The 15,953-nt window shown below is 35.6% G+C and overlaps 1 long non-coding RNA gene across 1 annotated transcript; it reads left to right on the forward strand.

The window, feature by feature from the left end:
* The first annotated feature begins 860 nt into the window (after positions 1–860).
* On the forward strand, positions 861–9,187 carry LOC143177711 (uncharacterized). The gene is made up of 4 exons (XR_013001630.1): positions 861–1,020; positions 3,612–3,699; positions 4,241–4,328; positions 9,118–9,187. It is a non-coding gene; the product is annotated as an uncharacterized LOC143177711 (long non-coding RNA).
* The last annotated feature ends 6,766 nt before the right edge of the window (positions 9,188–15,953 follow it).

Genomic DNA, 15,953 nt, shown 5'->3' on the forward strand with positions numbered 1-15,953 from the left:
AGACACAGCTGCTTCAGTAGAGCCTCTTTTCTTGAAAGTGCTTTCATGGTTGCCATGATTCCGACCGTTCTGCTTATCTAGAATGAACATGGCTATAGTCGGAACTAAAATTGTGCAATATTGAAATCAAAAAATTTGGCACTACATTAAAGTTAGATTATCGATTTTTGGTGCTTTTCTTTATCTTTGGCATGTTAAAAATAATACTAAAAAGCTAAAGATTCTCTCAAAATTTTGAGCCAATTGAACAATTAGAACTTGAGATATCATGGCAACCATTTGGGTAAACGTAGTTTCGAGAAAATTGCGTTTCAAGTTTATATATTTCTATGCAAATTCAGTAATTTCATATCCAGTGGCAGAAACATTTTCGAGGGCATACATTTTCAGAAAATGAGATGAAAGAGAATTGACTTTTTCAAGTTTCTAGACTAGAATACCCCCTTAAGTTACACGAAGTTATAAGGAGTTAGTATAAATATTTCTCGAATAAGAGATGACACCTTTCGATCATCCACGAGCATTTATCCGGGGTTAACGTAAGCTTTTATTCGAGCACAACTGTGTTCCTATTTTCCTCTTTAAAAGCGTCAAAAATTCTTCCTCCTTCCAGGACGATCGAGAAAGACCCCTGTGATCTCTATCAGTGACGATAACCTTCCGGGAGATCCAAAGGAAGACGTCGTCGGATCAAGTGAGAGACTGGAACGTAAGCCTTCGTTGCGACGAAAACTCGGGTTGCTGATAAGAGGCAGCGCGGAGTTACCGGCGGTGATAAACCGCGGCCTACAGCCGATTAGGCGCAGCCTGAGCTTCAGCAAAGACTTGAACCGCCTACACGAGCCCTCAAAGCCCTCCAGGACCAGCAGCGCGCAATGGTATAACAGTTTGGTCTCGCTGGTAGAAGATGAATGTCTCGATGAACTGGATGCCTCTCCCCCGAGAAACAGCGCGTCCGAGGAACTGCTTTCGCCGAAGGTTCAAGTCACCAGGACACAGAGCTTCACCGACACAACTTTCGTAAGGCTTTCATTAATAATGGTTAAGTTATCCATTGGAGTTTCGAACCACCTTAATTCTGTAGATAGGGCACGGTGTTAATGGATAACAATGTCTAATAAGAGATCACATTTCAATTAGTCTTTCTTAAGGGGTTGTATAGTTGCGCGTTAATTTGAAGTTCCTAACAAAATTGTGCTTGGTAACGTTCTCTTAACGTTTTGTTCTGTCAATTCATGGGATTCTTGAATTCAACAAGCTCTGTAAGCGATGCGTAATGCTTTCGTTTGCCATTAAGACTTAATGAGTATTCCTATCGAATTTGAATGGGATTTTAAGTGAATTTGAAATGGAAATTGAGTCGATGGTGAAGTCTCGTCGGAGGAAGTAGATTTGCATTTGCGTTTGGTAGAGAATCTGGTGGAGACATATCGAGGGGATACGTTGGAGGCAGCGAAATTGTAGCGCTTTTAAGTTTTAGCGGATTTAATTGTAGAATCAAGTTTAATTAATTTACAGTTTGAGATAAGATAGAATGTAGAATGGTGAAGTGGTAATTTTTGGAAACAGTTTCATTGATTGAAATTTTATTTTGCTTTATTTTAAAATTCATGATATTTCTCGAAATTCGATGTAATCTCTTTTTATTTATATAATATTCATATATCAATCAACAAACAAAATGACCATAGCGTTTGTAATAAACCCATCAATACAGATAAACAACTGAATAGTAAATGAATCAAAAATTTCTTTTGGCAATTTAAATCAAACAGCAATTTCCATTTATTGTTTCAACAATAAATCACCGTTTTACATTACACACGTTTTATATTTATTTGTGTTTGCATCAAATGTATGTTAAAACGTTTCTCGTTAGTTAGATCAGGTTTCTTTCAACATTTTAATTCGAAGCATCATTAGTCTTGCTATGAAAAGCTGCATTTAATAGAGTATTAATATTTATTACCCTTTTGGAAGATTATATTTAGTCGATTTGGTAAAGCTTGAATGAAACAAGCAACGATAAAGAAGCTACGGTTATTTCTCAATTCTCTTTCTCAATTCTCTTTCTCAATTCTCGTCCAAAGTGAAATCTCATTTGTGTTAATGAAAAAAGTATAGCAGTTTGTATCTAACTTTTCTTCGATTTCACGAAAAGTAGGTATAGAATCATAGATAAAAGAAATACAAGAGTTCTTTACTTTAATCAGCATTAATTTGATCAAAGTAATATTCCAGTATATAACAGGACAATAGTACACATGCGCGTTTATTCTGAAAATGGAGAAACTTCATTTTCGTCATTAATGAGGTATCTATGCTTTCGCGATTCAATAAAGCCAAAATAATATGAAAACTAATTTTTTTGAAAAATGGAATTACCTTATTTTCATAATAAACGGTTTCCATACAAGGTGTTCGATAACGAGTGCCAAAAATTTTAAGGGGTAATCCTACATGATACAATAGAAGGTACATACATAAATAAAGAATGACAAAATTGCATTTAAGGCTTCGTTTTAGAAATTGTGAAATTTTGAAATAGTTGAGAAAGTGTCCAAAATACGCGTGAAATGTGTCTAACTTATTACTCGTTCTACTGCCGACGTGCACACGCGAGGTCAGACACAGCGAAGTCAGTAGAATAAGTTCTGAGTCAGATATAATGCTGCTAGTAGAATAAGTCCTGAGTCAGACACATTTCGCGCGAAAGGCATTTCCTCAGCAATTCATAACTCTGAAGTAAGGCATTTTGTTACTCTCGATTTTCGTCTTATTTTAGTGTGCAGAATCCTTCTGTCGAACACTGTATATGTACATATAAAGTTCATCAGTTTTTAACTATCCCTAAGTTACAATAATTAATACTAATATTTAAATTCACATTTGGGAAAACACTTTTACCCTCTCAATGTTGCAGAAGAATAATAATGCAAACTGTTATTTTCACTAACATTTTACAGCAACACGACTTATATTAAATTGGAAGATACGTGACAGACTTTATCCATTTAATGAAAAAATGTTTAACATTCCTCCGTAGTATTATTGTACACGATTCAAAAATCACGAATACCGTTCCATGAATTCAGAGCCAGCTCGGAATGAAAATCACCTTTCACTGAACGTAATCATATACATATGTACATTCGTTCGTTAGATGGTTGAATAGTCATCGTGCACGGTATTAAAAAATATCGCGAAACGATTGAACCGCGACTCTCGTGTGCTCCATTGCCGTGTGCAATCGCGTTCGAACGTAGGAGGTGCATTAAGCGAATGAAAATATCCGTAACAATACAATGCAGCACGGCGAAGGATATCTGCCTGGGCCACGCTAGAAAAGGGTCGATTAGTTCGGTCGATTTTAAATAGAACCGTTCGTTTGGCTCTGTTAATTCACCGTCCGTGTCTATTCTTGCACGAAACAAGGAGGCGCCCTCAGTCTTGTCGGTCGTGCATCTTTTATCGAGACCAAGATGAACTCGCCGCGAAACCACCGCCATTCCGAACCCTTTCCTTGCTTGTTCACCTCACGGGGCTTCCTTAATTTTCATGTCTATTCAACCGTCACGATCGAACATAAAAGATATTACGTTTTCCACCAGGCTAGAAGCCCAAGGCGACGGGTGAACTCGCTTTTCAGTAAAACAGCTCCCTACGGACGGCACAGCGACCATTATGACTCCACCATAGGTAAATGCTATTACGTGCAATTAATTTTTTTCTTCCGCGTACTACTGAAATTGTTTAACTCGACGTCGCTAAGGCCTGCGCGGTAAATTACAAGGAATTATTTTTTATTATCTCTATTTTACACGAATGTAGTGTGTTATTGCTGCTATATTGTGTGTTCTCGTAAATTTGGGTATTAACTCTTAGCTAGGATGGCGTCACAGCGATTTTATTATGAAAACGAATTAATTTTTTAATTTATTAATATCTATAAACTCTTCGTGAATACTGTCCATATCAAACATAAAAGGTTGAGTTAGCATCAATATTGTGACCTTATTTTCAGTTGAGAGTTAATCTTTAAGAATATTTAGTTACGGAGTCACCGTCAATCTATAAGATAGAAGTCGAAAGTTTTACAATAGCTTCACGTTTTTCTGCGCGTAATTGTTTAACTTCTTCAAGACAATTCTTAGTATTCGTTTTGTTCAGTTTCCTGCAGACTGTTTTTTGATAGAAGTTAATTAATATTAAAGCCTTCCGTTCTTCTTTCACTTTTCAGATTTAAGCAAACCACCCTGCCAGGCGAGCAGCCTTCCTGCCCTCACGCACACTGCCACAGATGAGCACTGCAACGATCTCAAATTACTGTGAGTAACACAACAGTCAATATTTATACGAACTAGTCAGAAAGGGGACGGTGAGTTACAAGAAATTTTGCAAGAAAAAAAGTTCTCCTCGAATGAGGACCGTATCTTTCCTACTTGTTTTGGCGAATCGTTAGAAATCATTCTATTTCCCTTAATTCCACCAAGTATCAGTTCGAGTCGGGATGGACTCTGTTATCAACGACTTCCAGTTAATTAAAGTCGCTTTGCTAAGTTGGCGGGTATCTCCGGGGCTCCTTTTGTTTAAAGGAAACCGAGTAAATTGCACCTTCGAACGGGCTGATTTACGGGCCTGCGAACAGGAATCTCTCGTAACTCGTGTTTCGACATTACCCGTACATAGAGAGAAGGAGGGTTGCACATGCATCAGTGGTAAAATACGAAAGGGTGCAGTCTTACTATTGAAACCATTAATTCCGAAGGAGACGATACTGTGGACGAAAAAGAGGACGGTTTGCGACCTCGCTTGTTGATCGATCGACGCAACGAAAAAGAAACTAAAATTAATCTGATTGTCTCGATAAACTTTATTTTCTAATGCATATAAAATGAATTACGGAGAAGAAGTATACTAGAGCCGATTCGAAAATGTAGAACAAAATTTATTTTTATACAGTTACATTACAGAATAATTGGATTTTTATATGATAATGTTTAACAACTTCTTAACGCTGTTATTGTTGTAAATTGTTTAGCAAGAATTTCATTCCTTTTAATTTTTATAATAGTTTAAGTCATAGGCTCTCTTGTCAATTTTTAATGAAATTTATTTCTATTATATATGGGAATATGAAATGAATATTAAACTAAATTTATGGCTGGATGTACATATTCCACCAATTTTTCATTAATACTTCACATCACTTAAAATATCCGAAATCGCGAATGTTCTGGCATGCTGCTACCGATGAAAATTAATAAAGCTCAGTTATAATTATAAAATGTGAAGGACTACGTTTATACGTAGGTACCTTCTGTTAAATAAAATTGAATATTTTGTGTCGTACATAACTTTCAATATTTACCATCAAGTTTACAAGTAGTTTACCATCAAGTACAAGTAGTCATGAAAGAAAATTCATACGAGTATAAGGATTGTGTTATTTGATACTTCAAATGTAATTTAAAATAGTCGTTCCCAAATTTTCATTTTACAAGGAAAAGTTATTAAATAATGTTTAATCACGTTATTTGAATCTTCGTGTAACTCAAGCACCGTGTTATTCGAGGGTTGCCTGTACTTTAATATACGTAAATGAGGAAGTCGAAATATATGTTCTGAAACCACTTTAATCATCACGAGATGTAGGGAAGATACAGTCTTATCTTGGCCTAGGTTGGGTATAGTACTTGAAGATAAACGATTCGAAAGAAAAAAAAAAAAACGACAAAACTTTCCGCGGGATCTGATAGCCGAGGAAGTCCAGTCTCACTACCCGTTGCCTCCCCCCCGATCTTGGGCCCTTGGTATAACAGAATTGTTTCATCGATCGTAAGTTTTAAAGCTCCCGTTCTCAAAGAGTTTTCGCGAAGCAGCCTTAACAAGCAACTTCGATTTATTATTTGTTCTCACTGACAGTCCTACCAGCGCCCTTTTCGCGTTTCCTTTCCAAGATGCACGGCTTTTCTTTTTCCCCGCCGCGAAACGAAGGAGTCATTCGTTACCACTTTGAATCACCTTGTAACACAAAAGCATAAGTTTACGTGCCACGTACGTAATTGGTTCGACCCAGTTACTAACAATTCCGAGAAGCACCCTAGCCCCCGCGTTAGCCCTGAGCAATTCCGCCCATTCTTTCCTGGTTTCCCGGCACGTTGAAATCCCTTTCTTCTTCCTAACCGAGCTATAAACAGTGGTACAAATTCGACGAAGATATGGCTGATTACATTTCGTTTTAATGAATCCCCAATGGAAAAGGAAACTCAATCGCTGGACATTCCGTAGAAGGCAAAAGATTGGTAGGGATCTTGCACTCTGGTGAATTGGATTGACATTTAGCTATACTGTCCAACTATGGAGAAAGACAGTAACTACAGAAGAATGTGAAATTGAGCTTTCTGCATTTTTGGATAATTTTGAATTGTACGTCTTGTTTCAGTGCAAAATAGCAGTAAAGTATTTATAATAAACACTGCTTTTCTCCATAGTTGGGCAGTATAGTTTGCGTTGATGGGGAACAAAGTATAATTGCTTTAAAAGCTCTACAACTTGGCAGGAGGCAAAAAGGATTTTCAGACCCTTCGCCCTTTGTCTTAGAAACATTAATTCAATTGGAAGTACATATGAGAATTTAAGCTGTATTTTGAGGGTTGAATTTTTATATAAAATGTTTAAATTAGATATGCTTTGACTCTAATATTTGTAATTTTTAACTAATCGTTCGACTACCTATAAATCTGTGATCTATGTAAATTCAATATTCCAAAAAGCTGGTTAGAAGAAGCAAATTCTCATTATTGTTCTATATCAAATTGTTCTAAGCGAATTTTGCTATATCAACAGCAAACAACATTTTGGGGAAACATAGAGCTGTTTCGCGGTTCTTTGACGTTTTTCAAAATCTCTATTTCAACTGGTATACGAAACTGTTCTTTCAGCGACAGCCAACTGTAAGTCATTTTAGGTACTTTAGTGATTGAATTGTAGGAGTTTTTCAAGCACAAAATCAGTGCTCATCCCTGTAGTTGGCTTCTCTTTACGTATCTGATACAAAAGTGTTTCTACCTCTAAATAACGAAAGAAACAAATGAACGAATTAAGCGAAATATTTGTCGATTCACCATTTTTTGTTGAAGTTAAAAGATGTTTTCAATTTCTATCTTTACCAGTTTAATGAGCGTCATTTGACTCACCGTACAGGTAGTCCATGTAAGATCCAACTACAGTTAATTTCCCTTAAAAGGATTTCGAAGGAGGAGAAAACGGAAGGAAACGTTTCCTCCTACCCAATCTCAGTAATGCCTACGTAGGTCCACGCATATAGACACATAGTGTGTTCGTGAAGGTTCAGTCTGTGGTGGGTACACGAAAGCCAAGGAAAGGAGGTTTTAATCAGTGGCAGATGCTCTGTTTCGTTAAAACGGGATGGAAGAGTATATGTATGTGTAGGCACGATTCTTAATGCGTTTCTTCGATTCACGCCTCGAATACATCGACAAGCATAGAGAAAGACCAGCTGAGACCAAACAAGGAGAGGAATACAGTTTCATCGAAATCTTTTTCTCTTTCATCTCAGTACTTATCTCGTGGGAAGATTAAAAAACCTCGAAAGGATGAAGCTTCTGACATAATTTTCTCGAAAGTGTAAATACGTATTTAAATATTCCATTTTTAATCTCAGATTCCTTCGTATCAGTAAAAGTCACCAAAAGTAATGGTTTTGTTAAGTAACGTGGCGTGAAATCTCTAAACATTATATTCTTTTTTCTGAATATTTTTTTGTAAATTAGAATCTTCAAAATTCGTTTCTTAAAGGATTTCACATCTAATTCAGCGTTTATTTCTACTTTATCTTATTACAACAATTCATAACCGTCGTTTCTCTTCTGTGTAATAAATACAAAATAAATACATTTGTTGATTCTGTAATAAGATTTCTCCACTTATTAAGAATATAATTATAACACAAACTCGGTTCTAAATCGTATGTAGAATAATTATAAGAGAAATCCAATGTAATTAAAATTTAAATTAAATTACTATGTTACATTAATACGAATTAATGCTTGTACAATTTCTAATGCTTTTTATTTAATCTAGTTATGATGATTAGGAAACGTACAGTTTACTAATTTGAATGTCGTTTTTAATTTTTGACATGCAAATATATTAATATCGTCTCGGTCAGACAAGCAATTTCCTCAAGAGCAAATTTTTTAAACTTGTTTGTTAAAAATTCCTTTATACATTTGTCAGAAAAAGTTGTATTGAAAATAAAATTACGCTGTTTCAAGTTAGTACATCGATGAATTTTTGTATTATGAAATTGTGTTCTACCTGTATTCTTTCCTCTGTAAAGTCTTTCTTATAAAGTGCAAATCGAAAGTAATTATCGAAATTGAGGATAATGATATTTCGACATGGTTTATTTTTCATCAATCGATATGAAATACTACGTAAAAGAGTAGGCTAGAGACGCAGGGCAATATATGGTACCGTAATTTGTTAGATTTCACTCGAATTTGCGAACCGTTATTAATTTACTTGACAGGAATTAATCATTCGCGAAGTTCATCAGCGCGCACGTGACAATATCGAAAACCATTTCATTTTCAATTAATCCACCATCAGCTGTTGCGTATGCAACTCGTCAGCAATTCTTAAAATGGAAAAGCTCTTACGATAGGAGTGATAAATGGCATACAATCTCAGCGTGATAAATTGCTGTAAGAATCCTTCGACGTTAGAAAAATTGTTTAAGATGTTTAGTTAACGTAATACGAAGAATGCTTTTTCGTCTGGACTTTCGGATAGATTTCCTTGCTGGATTTCTTTTCTTGTGAAACTTTACAGAAAAAGCATGCATTTGCTTTTAAACTTTTAAACAAGAATACGTTGCTGCAGGAAGAACGAAAAAATAACAAATTCTTTTCTGTATTACTTATACCTGCATAAAGAATACCTATGTATGTATAGATACATATTATTGTACGTAAAAGGATGAGATTGATTTCCAGTAACTGATACACGGGTGTAATTGCGTTCACCATTTTGTATTTATAGAATTTCTGCTGATGGGTTTATATTTAACCAGTTAACTTTTTGTTTCAGACGTGAAAGAGAGCAACAGGTCAGAAACGAATGGAGAAGTTTCAAAGCTGGTGTTCGAAATTTGTCTCTGCTACATATCGCACCATTTGCTACGAAGCATCACTCGGTAAGTGATGACCATTCATTCATTTATTGTTTTCATATATGTCTGTAGTTTAAATAAAAATTACATGTTTATTAATAACATGTGTAATACATAGATGAGAAATGGAAACAGCGATAATAGATTTGTAATGTAAAAGAAGAATATCAATGTTTTCATGCTTCAATCTATCCTTAGATTGGTTAGTAAGTAGTATATGTCAGCCATAATGCCTCCATAAAAGTTTGGAGTTATTTCATGAGACAGGAAACGAGCGCATCCTATGATGTGCTGCAGCTTTTACAATTGAATGCTATGAATGACATTACATTTTATTCAATACAACGTACTTCAATGAATTACATCACGTGTAAAGGATTTATACATTGAAGTTTAACAACAGTTTGTTCAACAATGTTTTCAACTTCGAAATTTCATATGATATTTAAAATTGGTATAGAAATATTCTGTAATAATCGCTGTGAAATAATTCCTGGGAATAATAAAAGATTTAAATTACATTCTTCAAATATTGAGAGTTTAAAATTGACAACATTTTAGTGAAAAATGTTGTTTGTTACAAAGCACCGAATTTTGCAACTATGTGTTAAATATTCTTAAGTAGTCACAATTGTAGATAAATATAACTGAATTACTTAAAGAAGATTTTTAAGTTTCTTATTCTAAATGGTCTAATTATTTTCATTAACTAATGGAAATATCGTTTGAAAGTCCAAATGGTTAAAAATTCTACTTATAATAACCCTCATAATGTAGTTTCCAATTTTAGATGAACCAATTAATTTTTTTGTTAATTATTAGGTAACCACGCAAGTTTTTTTACTTTTGAAATGAAAATAAGATTACTTGTAGTTCTTAATTAAAATAATTTTATTCGTCAGTGTTTCCGTATACATCGAATCGCTCTAATTCAATTACAAGATAATTTATAAATTCTATTTTTATAGGAATCGAAATTTTTATCAAAATACAAACGATGTTATTTAAACTTTGAAAATGATAGAACACTCTTAATCACCTGATAATAAAAGTGTTGCAGATGTAGATCGAAATCTTGAAAATTTGCTTCGTAGTAATCCTCATAGTGTAACTGTGCCACATAAACAGATTGTATCTCAATAAGGTAGCGCTTAGCGCGCCACTTTGTATGGAATTATCAATTAAGGTCATGAAGGTAGCCGACAATCGATGAAGTGTAGTAACGATGCAAGTAACTACAAACTTCACATCTTCATTGGACAACAAACACGGTCGACACCGACCTCGTTAGCTGATAGTGTAATATTCGTACCGATTATCGTACAGAATCGATGTCTTCACTCTCCTCCTTATTCAAATAATTTTTCAAAGAATATGCCGTCCCTGCTCAAGGTATCTCGAGTGTATTTAATATTCATGGGATTTCTTTCATATTCCCTGATGGAAGAATCGATAAAAAGAGGATATCAAGGTCGATTCGTAACGTTTGTGAAAGCAGAAAAAAAGTCGTCGGCTCTTTTGACCAGCAGAGCACGTCCCGCAATGAACAATCCGCATTTTCATGTGAACGAGCCCAAAGGAAGTCCGCCACAGGCATCAGTCGTATTCAGCCTTTGAGACTGAGCCAAAGTTACGTCTTTTTCCAATTCTTGTATGTCCGTACCTTTATTAAACGACCGTGAATCGTCGATGGCTGCTTATTATTCCTAATAATTGTGTCCTCGTGCGAGCCTTCGCCCTCAGAGTCGTGGAAATAGGCGGACTTCTATGAAAGAACGTCCTCGTGGCGTTGTCGCGTCTCCCTTTGAAATGTTCACACGCCGAATCCACGTAGGAAATTTTTAAAGCCGCGATACGGGGTTGTAGGTTTCTTCAACGCTTCTTTGCATATTTATTTGCATGAAACGGAAGGCACAGGAATTCTTTTCTCAATTCTCTCGTGGTTACCTTTGCGCTGATTCCAGAAGCGGACGTTCCTTTTTCAGCTATCTTTGGGAGCGTAAACTGGTGCAAGGATTTTTTGCTTTTCGTGTGTTTGTTGTACGTTTCCTGTTCGGTGATTTTAATCTGTGTAATAAGTATATACTTTGTACAGGTGCAGTATCTGAAAGTGTATCTATTTGTTCACCACTCTGTTCTACTTTAAATGGCAATAACTGTGTTTGAGTAGTACTACTTTAATAATCAAGCGCGTTGAGATTTAGTAAATGGACTCAGCTTATAAATGATACATATTTTATTGGACACTAAGTAAAATCTATAGAATAGAATTTTTAACTGCGTACAAAAATGGATAGAAAAAAATATTAATACAGTAGGTTGTTTTTAATAAATAGATAATATTGATAATAATATGTAAGTATTTTAATTAGGTATCCCGTAAGTATTGCGAATCTATAGAACATTTGAATTTTACATGTTTCCTAATTTAAGACGAAATTCTACAAGTAAAAATTCGGGCAGTAATATGAGACAACATTCTTTTTGAGACAAATAAATCATTAGTTATATATAAGTTTTAATAGCATACAAGTAACAAATGTACAATACAATTATAATTTATTTAGTTTCAAAACAGTCAAATACATAAATTCGCTATCCAAACGTGCAGAATCCTCATTGGCTCACAGTCGCTGTAACAAGCAATGAATCCATAATTCATCCTTAGAGTGTGAACTGTATTTAATAATACTGTTGTAGTGTTATAAAATATTAATATTCTTATAGATTCATTTTAAAAAGATATTAGTATCTCATATTACTAACAACTGGTCTTTTTACTTTTTGTCATTACATCACACTTCAAAACCCAATATATCTTGAAATCTCACTGATACTTTACAATTGCAATTATTATCGAGTAAGTTACTGTCTGTACTTCTTTCAAAATCAGAAAATAAGTTAAAGTAAATTCCACTTTAAAAAAGAACAATAAGGGTATGAACATTGTCACGTCACGTGGGCTGACATTACATACTATAGCAAATCCATAGTGTGAGCCAAGGTTTTTCCTTATTTTACACCTATTTTACTATAATATGTAACATGATTTCACGTGACGTAACAGTAATGTGTTCGCACCCTAAATGACAGTAGCTGTCATGGGATAGTAATACATAGTAATACATGCAATAGTATTACAATACTATGCCATGCTTTGCAATACATAATTTTCAATAATTTTTAAAAATGTCAATATTGTGTATAACTCAAAACCTTGGTCTCATATTTCTACCCTGTCTCATATTTCTACCCTATCTCATATTTCTACCTCTTCCTCTATTATTTCGTTGGAAACCTTCCGTTTCAAAACGTTAGGTTTTCCATATATCAACTCTAGGATTTGCACCGTTACATGTGATTTTTGTTCCGTTCGACGTAACAAATGAATTGAAACGAACCAGCTGCGTTCCCAAAACAGAGAACCGCAAATTACTCCGTCAGTAAGCCCACCTCGAACTGGACACGGTTTGTCCGTTTCCCCGAGTGTATTCTTCGATCCCTTTTCAACAGATTACCCCGCACTTTCAAACTGTATCGCGAACACGAGCAAGTTTGTCGAGGATTAACGCGCAAAGCCCTTGGCGTGGCGCTCAGTTCACGAGAATCGAGCCACGCGGATTTATTGTTCCGACCGTGTCGCTGGCCGCCTACGTGCCCCCTGGATATCGTGTCGATTTTTTCGCGCCCCCGCCGACACTCGACGACGTAAATTCAACACAGGAGGAGATGGGAAGTGGATCATTAAATTCGTCGAATAGGAAACATGGTCGAGCCGTTCGCGAGCTTCCTTTGCAAAGAGGCGTTGCAGCGTCGATTGGGGGATGGTAGGGTACCTCCGCCTCGGCCTTCTTTTTCGACAATGGAAACGCAGATCGATAGAGACATTAATGGTCGATCTCCTTTAACAGGAAACTCTTGTCTCGATTTCACCTGCTGTATCTGGTTCGCGAGCTTTCGACAGTTTTCCGCGATGATAGTTACATCGTTCAGCTGATTTCTCCTTCCCGTTCCACCGTCTTCGCCCTGGCCTCCCTTCTGTTTTTCTCTGCTATGCCTGTCCTGTTCTACCAATTTTATTTCCATCGAGAATTCAATGTGACCATCGTACCGTGTTGCTTATTGCGCTTTAGTTCGACAGGATCGGTCGGCGTTTCGTATTTGCGAACACGTGCATACGAGTCTTGGTCGATGGAGGGTTTTGTGAAAACCTAACTGCCCGCGAAACGAACGAAACAGAGGTTTTCCCTCTGGAACAGAAATTCAGAGTGCCTCGATCGTTCTCGCATATCGGGCAACGCTTATGCTATCGTGTTCGAAAATTTTGGGTTGGTGCATGCCGATCGATGAAACATAGCGAAACACATCCTGTAGCTTCTTTTAGTTTCTATCGTAAATGTTTCCAATTTGTTAAAAGTTTTTGATATCTTTAGTGATATCTTTTATTGGCGTCTTGATATCTTAGTGATATATTTACTTGGAGTGTTTTTCTTTGCTATAAATTCTGAGAGCAATAAGGATGTACACGAGAGGGGATAATGAAACGTCAGTTTCACTGATCTTCCTTTAATCATTTTCAAGGTATGGTTAATCCCCGCGAGACTCTCGAAGTGCCCAACTTTAATTAAAAATTTTTGAGTTTATTCCAAGCTTGAACCAATGACCGGTCGAAGTATAACTGAGTTATTGTGTTACACTTTAACGAAGTAAGTTTCGAGCGAAAAGTGCTTGGATGTGAGAACTGAAATCATCGACCGTCTTCTTTCCTTTGATACTGAAGAATATTGAAGCAAATACTTAGTCTGGATTAAATATCGAACTAATTGAAGCGAGTTATATGTATTATATATATAATATATAATATATATACTATATATAATACTAATAATACAGCGTTCGGCGGAGTATAAGGTTTCGATATGATTCCTATAGAGCGATCTATCTTCATCTATAACAGATTGAAAAATGTCCAAACATGTGAGGGTTGAAAGAAATTGAACAGCCATTAGAATGACTAGTCAGTCGTGTCAAGGACTTCAAAATGAAATTTATTTTCTCTGTGTATTGTCGTTCTTTTAACCCTTTAATGGGTCACTGTTTGTATAATCAAATGATATTTGAATTGACTTAGAAACGAAACTCCAATAGTGTAGATTGAAAAAGTTCGTTTACAGTGATCGACAAAAGGAAACGTAAAATTTGCATTTATATGCATAAAAGTGTCGATAACTACCATATCATATATTTTACTTCACATTGATAATATAATTTGCATTGGATATCTCTTCATACCATACGCCATAGATATTCTATAATTCCTTTTCGTGAAATTGTTATCTTTTAGCTTCACTATCTTTCAAATTTTCTTTTCAATATTTTGAAAGTATACACCACACGTAGTTCTTATAATAATCAGAAAGAAAAATTGTAGGTGGCTTTATACAAGTGGAAGTACTCACACAGTAATCAGAACAGATCTATGTATAACACTTGGCTTCTTTTCTGTTCTGTTTTCTCATACTACATTATTATTAATCACAGTGCATATACAATGGAATGTAACTTGCATTCCAAGTGTAGACTCAAATGTCTATGATTATTCAAATGAACATAATTAAGTTGTTCCCCAAAGTTCCATATGTTTACATTTCAACCTGAAGGGCGCTAAGAAGAGTTAGCTTAATTGTTAATTTGAATGCGAAAATATAGAACTGAAGACCAAGCTTTCAAGATGTAAATTCTACCTTTTACCTATAAAGGTGGGTGCTTTATTAGATAGACGAAGAACCTACTTAAAAAATGGTGAAAAAATAAACAGAGAGAACATGAGGTTTTTGACAGCTATAGAGAAGTACCAAGAAAAAAGTTTTAGAACCAGCCTTCTACTTGAACAAAATTGACCTTTAAATATCCTTGAGACCTCTATCAATCGATTTCCTCTTATGAAATTTCAGTAACCTCCTCTATCGTCATGTCCAATAATTCATCCTCAGAGTATATCTGTTTGTAGACGAAAACAAGATCATAAAGTTTCAAAACATATGATGCAATTAACTAATTATAATATCTACATAAATTCAGGAGAATGACCCAACACACTTACCAGATCCCTCCACTGTAATAGATATTAGGATAGAGATAAGCATCACAATTGTCGCATAATTAAATTTCCTCGATCCTCAAGCATATTGCGCCAAGCGCATTTCAAACCCTTTTTCTGGTCTTTGTTTCGGGGGCTGCGCTTAATGCGCGCGCGCACCCCCATACCCTGTGAACGAGGTAAAGTTTAAGTGAGAAAGATGAGGAAGGGTGGAAAGTAGCATCCAGGGTAAAAGGAAAGTACGATCGCGATGGTGACCTGAGTGGTCTCAGGAATGAGATGTCCTGCGGGAAGGGAGTCGAATATGTTGTTTATTTCCTACACAGTTCGGCTTTATTTGCTGCTTGATTTCTGTTGTTCTATGGGAAACCGGATGTCGTACACTAATATGCACTTATACCTCGTTCTTTTTTATTCGCTCACTATCGTTTTTTCTAATCCACGCGTTTCTTTTCTTTTCTCCATTTTGAATCGAGCATTATTGTGTGACCAATAATCTTCTTTTTTTTTCTTTGAGGAATTTTCAATTTCCAGTATCCTTGTACCTTTTAAAAAGATATTGATAATTGAGGAGAAGATGCAACGTTCGTGAAATTATTACGCGGCAAGATCTTCTTTGACCTTGATGTTTAATGAGCGAAACACGAGGAATTC

The sequence above is a fragment of the Calliopsis andreniformis genome, chromosome 3, assembly GCF_051401765.1.
Source record: "Calliopsis andreniformis isolate RMS-2024a chromosome 3, iyCalAndr_principal, whole genome shotgun sequence".
Lineage (NCBI taxonomy): Eukaryota > Metazoa > Arthropoda > Insecta > Hymenoptera > Andrenidae > Calliopsis > Calliopsis andreniformis.